This window comes from Camponotus vicinus, unplaced genomic scaffold (assembly GCF_025532165.1).
Source record: "Camponotus vicinus isolate PSW18456_S1 unplaced genomic scaffold, iyCamVici1.0 SCAF_7, whole genome shotgun sequence".
Lineage (NCBI taxonomy): Eukaryota > Metazoa > Arthropoda > Insecta > Hymenoptera > Formicidae > Camponotus > Camponotus vicinus.
This window is the reverse complement of record NW_028141979.1, coordinates 4,992,604-4,999,336: the sequence shown is the minus strand read 5'-3', so window position 1 is coordinate 4,999,336 and position 6,733 is coordinate 4,992,604. Positions and strand designations below refer to the sequence as shown.

At 33.1% G+C, this 6,733-nt stretch overlaps 1 long non-coding RNA gene across 1 annotated transcript in view; it reads right to left on the bottom strand.

The window, feature by feature from the left end:
• Window positions 1–726: 726 nt before the first annotated feature.
• The window catches only part of LOC145975094 (uncharacterized), a 162,165-nt gene continuing 156,158 nt past the window's right edge, over window positions 727–6,733 (bottom strand). The window contains exons 4-5 of the long non-coding RNA XR_014439880.1: window positions 2,018–2,103; window positions 727–840 (exon numbers count right to left, since the gene is read on the bottom strand). This is a non-coding gene — a long non-coding RNA (uncharacterized LOC145975094). The remainder of the gene's footprint in view (window positions 841–2,017; window positions 2,104–6,733) is intronic.

Genomic DNA, 6,733 nt, shown 5'->3' with positions numbered 1-6,733 from the left:
GGATCGACGTAACGTTCCATAACGTGCGCGAACGATGAAACTAATCTATCGGGAAATTCCCTTATAATAATCCAACGTGGCCTTATTTTCTTTAGAATTTTTGTTTATAGCTCTTTGTCTTTACTTTAAAAAGAAAAAAGAAAAAAAATGCTTTTTCGATAAAAATTGAAGCATGATACAATTTATGTATATCTCACGTAAGATTTTATTTAAGTGAGTAAAAAGAACAGATTTTCTAATTAAAAAATAACATAAGTTTTCGAATTTTAAAAAAAGACAATGTGTTTAAATAGAATTAAAAATTAGCCAAATTAATTTATTTTTTTTTGAAAAAAAAAGAGAAAGAAAGAAATAAAAATCTACTCTATTTTCCAAAGAGATAATTAGGTATATATCAAAACTTTAAATATCTCTCTATGTACGAAATATTATCATAACTGTTTTTAATATAAGAGTAAATATATTAAAAACTTATATATTTTTCTTTTACTTATATATTTTTCCGCAATTAAATATTCGCATAATTATCATAAGGATATTAAATGCGAAGAATTGAAATATGTTTGATATGTCTTCCATATAAAAGAGACACGACATCTCGTATTCGATTATACAATTTACATATATTTATTCAGTGAATTATATCTATTATGAGACGTAGGGTGCATTCGTGACGGCGGAGATATGAAAAGCGGCTGTCACGAGACGTAACATGGTAACCTAATGTAGTCGTTAGCCTCTGCGCAAGCCAGTAGCCCAAATAATAATGTTTCGTACGAAGATCCTTTATTATGCTGAGCGCCGAGATTTTCAGAGCGTCAGCAAATTTCGAAAGATGAACTAAAATAAATACAGTCCTATTGTGTGCGCGGGACGAGGCACAAAAAGATACATATTTCAAAATTTAACATATAAAACAGCATACCTGCGAGAGATGTAAAATGATACAATCTCTCAGTATTTAATAAATAAAGGAGCGCAAAGCACGTCGCTTATAATAAGTAGAAATTTCTTGCAAATACTATCAAAATGAAAATATGTGGGGAAAGTAAATAAAAATAATATTATTCCCGTAGAGAATTCAACGTTGATCGTTTTTTAAGAGTATAAAATTGGAACACGCGAGGCGAATCTTGTCGTCGGCTTGGTTTTGCATCGAATTACGGGACGCTACCGCTGGATTTTCATAACGATCATACGCAGGACTTGAGCTTTATATTCGCATTAAACGGAGGCAGAAAGACGCGCTCGCGAAACTCTCGGTAGAAACTATGTAGCCGCGACGAAGCTCAACGAAGAAACAGCCGCGCGTAAAGTTAATAATGCAACAATCGCTGTCGACTACACGCTTCCTTTCCTCCTCCTCCCTTTTCACGCAAAATTGTCCCTTTATATAATTTAATTAACTTCATACGCATATTATGCATGTTTAAAAAACATGAACAATTCAATAGCGTATCAGCAATACTATTGGAGGAAAAAGTGTCGGTCAAAAAATATTTTTTTTACAAACAAGAATTTAGTTTTGTCATCTAGTGATTCGAATGATTCATTTGTTCCTAAATATTCCTTGCTTCTTTCATTGGTTATAAAGCGTAAAAAGCAAAATTTCGTGTAATGTTAAAAAGACTTTATCAGAGCAGAATGTTAGCGCGAGAATTCAGTTAGTAAGAGGCTTTGAGAGATATTCCGATTTTTTCAAAATTTTGCTCGCTTGGACGTTGGCGAGTGTTACGTGAATGCCGTCATGGTCAAACGGGATGGGATATATTTCGACGTCAAAGTCAGCTTTGTCGAAAGCCGTGAAAATATGAAAGAAGATAAAAAGAAGGAAAAAAGAGGAAAAAATATGCAAAATGAGAATGCAAGCTTTTCTCAATAATCACGCACAACATTATTATCTTCTTTCATTAAATAAATAAATGAATAAAAAAGGTAAAATCGCCAAGTACATAAAAAAGTCCAAACTTGCATATGCAACGAATAAAGTTAAAAAATATAAGAAATTTAGACATACTTATATATAATTGACGTTTGTGACCATAAAATCGACGTATCTCACCGATTGATGCGGAGTTCACTACATCAAAGCAAAACGTTGATCTGTAACATACAAATTGTAGCATCAAAATGATTAATATTTTAAAAAATTATTATTGTATGCGTGAATTTTATATTCAATGTGTGCAATAATAAGCAAATATTTTATGAAATAATTTTACAAATTTTTAAAAAACTATTTTGTTAAGAAAAAAATTTTTATATATAATTATACATTTTGTATAAATATTTTTTTTGTATAAATGTCTTATTTACTAAATTGTGGAAATACTTAAAAAAATAATGATCGTTTCTAAATGCCGTAATTAAATAATAATTAATTTCTCATCGCTTTAATTTTGAGATTTTAAATGAATAAATTACACGAAATCTTTATTTTAGTAAATAAATACTGCTGCTTTACTGCTGCTTTCATATATTTATAAGTCTCTTTAATTGTGCAATTAATTAATCATACGGATCGATCTGATCGTTAATTGTAGAGAATGATCGCATTTTGAGAGGCGGCACATGAAGCAACTCGAGTCTTGTTGCGCACACAATTACAACATGTAACAGCCTTGCATACATAATAACAGCATGTCATGTGCCAGCTTATACTTATTGTCATTTTGCAACATTATTTTATGTTAATTATTTAACGCTTTATGATACATATTATTATTTATATACATTTATAATTTCACGGATAATCGCTTTTTATGTTTTTGATGTTACTTGATATAAAGATTAAAGATAATTTATCCATAAATTTTACAAAAGAAAGTAAAAGAAAAAACGGATTTATACGGCTACATTTTTTTTCTAATTCGATCCGATGCGGTGGCGCTGCTCGATCGCCGATTCTTCTTCGGCGTGATATCCGGTCGGATATATTTCGCCAGCGCGTACCAAGCGTACGAATTCCATCAGGACGGTGGGATGATCGGGAATATTCGCATAGTTTTGCACGGAAACTCCGATAGCCGAATAACGTGGTTAAGGAGAGGAGAACGGAGTGGTAGCTATCCGCAACATGTCTCTGCTTTCAAGCAGCAAGACCGTTTCTGAACTTTTCGAGGATGTAATGATCGCGCGTAATGCGTTCGTAATGATTTCGCCGGATGCGAAGCAACAGATCCTTGGCCAGGAGATTCTTGACACGAGGAAAAAGAATCGTTATTTTGATATTGCTGAGAAAAAGAGAACTCGTTCGAATGAAGAAATAATTACTAATAAAGTTTCTATTCATGACCTCAAAATCATATATTAATATTAATATATATTTGCTTGCATTCATTATTAATTACGTAGATTTAAATTTTTACAAAACATCCGTAATCAATGTCGAACTTATCCTAAAAGAACGTGCTGAATATTGGTTGCAAAGGTGCGAGAGATTAACGACATGTCTTTCGAAGAAAATGTCCCCTTTTTCAATTCGCCCTCGCACTCTCGCGCTATTTTTCCTTTCGTATTGAATATCCACGCCCGTTGTTACCCCTTCCTTTTCGAGCAGCTTTCCTCTCCGCGTGCGAATCGGAAGCGGAAGCTCGACTGCGATGCTGGGAACGAGACATCGTCACGGCGCCGGATAATCGAGAATATTCGTACAGTTTTGCAGGCGAGGTAGCAGCGATAGGTGAATAAGGCGGGGGGAGAAACGGCGAGGAGAGCTGTCCGCAACACGTCTCTGCTCTCAAGCAGCGAGGTCGCCTCGAGGCATCCAAGTTTACTCGCAACTTCACCGCCAACTTCTCAATATTCATCCCAATTATATACCGAAGCTCATGCACAATTGCCACAGAATTCGTGTTGATGTTCTCATACACATTCGCGAGCGAATGCAAATTATGTCACATTCGCCCAGCAAAAACGATCAGCTGACTTATTTTAAATCGAATGTGATAATTTCAAACGCGCGTACGCTTTTTAGAATTATATGATATTTTGTATAACTGAATGTCAAAATTCTCTCTGTCAACGAAGTAAAATTCAAGTAAAATTAATTTGAAATATAGCAAGTACAGTCGTATTATTTATTTACACTTTCAAAATTTAAAACTCATTATTGAATATTTTCTTTTTGTTAAGAGAAAATTTTTATAACTTTTCGACGAAGAAATGCATCCTGTGTACGTAAAGATTCCAGACTAATAATAATTTAACCTATTTTCACTATAAAATCGTAAGTTCACTTATTTTTATCATAATATATTCTTATATTCTGCGATATAAAAATGCATCCAAAGTGGACTTGGAACAAATCGACAGGCGACATGTCACAGTAACCGTTACCAGAATTTTATCTTTTCTATAGATTTCTGTTTCAAGAAATTTAATTTAATTTAATTTGACTTCCTATCTGGCATATTTTAAAAATAAATTAGGATCTTATTATGACAAGTTTGATATGCCAAAAAAAATTATAACATATTATTTTCCCTTTATATACATAAACTATTTATTAAATATAAAATATTTTAAACTGCTTGAAATTTTGCCAGATTTCCCATGTAATATAAAATATTTTAAATATAAAATTAAAAAATGTATATATATTAAAACATACGAAGCATGTGCTTAATCAGTGTGCGCGATAAATTTTAAGTAAAGACAATGTAGTTTGCAATTATTTTAATCTGGCAGTTAACGATTATGTTATATGATTAAAACTTTAATATTTACTTCTAATTCTGTACGATTTAGTTACATTAATTAATTTGATATGATTTGGTTACATTAATTAATTTTGCACGATTTAATTATATGAATTCTTGAAAATGATACCATATAATATATATAGATATTTCTGTTTTAAACACAAATTATTTAGTCTTGCATTAGAAACTAAAGTTTACATTTTTGAAAAGTATGAACAATTTTTTATGTACTTTTTTTTGGCATGCATTAACATTAAAATGAAGTGGCTGGAAATAATTTTACATAAAAATAAAATAAAGGCATACAATAGGCGATATTTAATTAATATTAATATAATTGAAAATTAAATGTGTCATCGATATAATGTTGTTTTTAATAGTCAACTGATAATTGATCATTGTTATTAAAACAAAAAGGATATTACTAAAAGTTGTAAATTTTGAAAGACGTATTGTTAAAAGAAAACTGTAGTCCTATGTAGTGCAAAAAGCAATATGGGTCGAGAGACAATACATATCGATATGCGACAAGAATAACATTCTGCTGGTTGTGTTATATCGACAAAATTAATTGCAACGTGCGATAAAACTGTACATGGCAGATAAAGTTTCACGCAAAACCATGGTGCTATATTGACACATGTATGCATCGCGACGTTTCCCGAAGGACTATATATAAATCTCTCTGACTCTCTCTGTCTCTCTCTACTTTATTTTTTTATTTATTCATAATATGACTTTGATGGCATTGCGCATAGATTATCGCATGACACGGCAAATTGTGCTACTCGCGTAACATTAATTTGCATCCGCCATATGCAACGTTTGAACAGTATATAATGTACAAGAAAAAAGAATGTACGCGGCAACGGAAAGTTAAATTCATTCTACCTGTTCATTTCAGATTAACAAAACATTTTTATTCATACTGCATACATAATAACTTTTCAACTATCTGACATATTTTCGAATTGTATATCTGTATTCGGTGCTTCAGTTAATTCGATTTCAGAAGCAAATTATAGCTTGCGAGTCGGCGCGGATTTTCCTAAATAAATTTTACAATTTTTGCATTTCCCTTCCCGCGACTCGAGCTCAACCTAGTCGCTCTCTGTAATAACACATTAGAATAATAAGACTTTGAAATGCATTAAGACTCTCTGTTTCTCTCTCTTTCTTTTGCCGCTGTACTTATACGTTTCTTCGGCTGGTACATACATTTTAATTATGCCTCTGCCTTTCTTGGTGGCTCTCTCGCATTTTCTCTCGCATTTTCTCTCGCGGGCATCACAGCCCTGAGTCCCATCAAGACGAGAACAACGAAGTCTCTTTCACGTGCCTCTTATTACGCGTGGTCGACTAAGAATCTCGCGCGCGTGTACCGGAAACCGTGTACTCTCTGTTTCTCTTGCGGCCGGTAAAGCCGCATTGATAATATAAAAGATCGTTTGAAAAGCCGCGCACGTCTCGCGTAATGTATGCGGAGAAACCGAGTAAAACAAAACAGTCCCGCTGAAATTGAATACAAATTTCTGGCTCGTTCTCTTTCTTCATCTCTCTCTCTCTCTCTTTCGTTCTTTTTCTCTAACCTACTCTCTCGCTCCCTTTAGTCGCCACCGCGGTCGACGCCAGAAATACGGAAGAGTCTTACTGCTTCCGTCGTGGATATACGAAAAATTATGTTGGCCGTAATGACGATAAAAACGAGTGTAGCATGAGTCCCATTTCAAGCGGACCACTAGGATTGTTGTATCGAGATGAAGTACCGATGCCTGATATCGACATTGGTTTCGACAAAAACCATCGATGATATTCTTGATATTGAAAGAAACGTAATGATATCTGATAAATATATTGACGTCCTCCTTCTTTTGCGCGCGCGTATCTATTTAGAAATTAATATTTTTAACGAGAAGTCTTGGAGCTTTCGTTTTTTTCCGAAGATTCAACTCTTTAAGGATTTAATATCCCGGAAAATTTGCACGTAAATATTCACAATTAAAGAGAATTAATCTTTAATAAATAATACA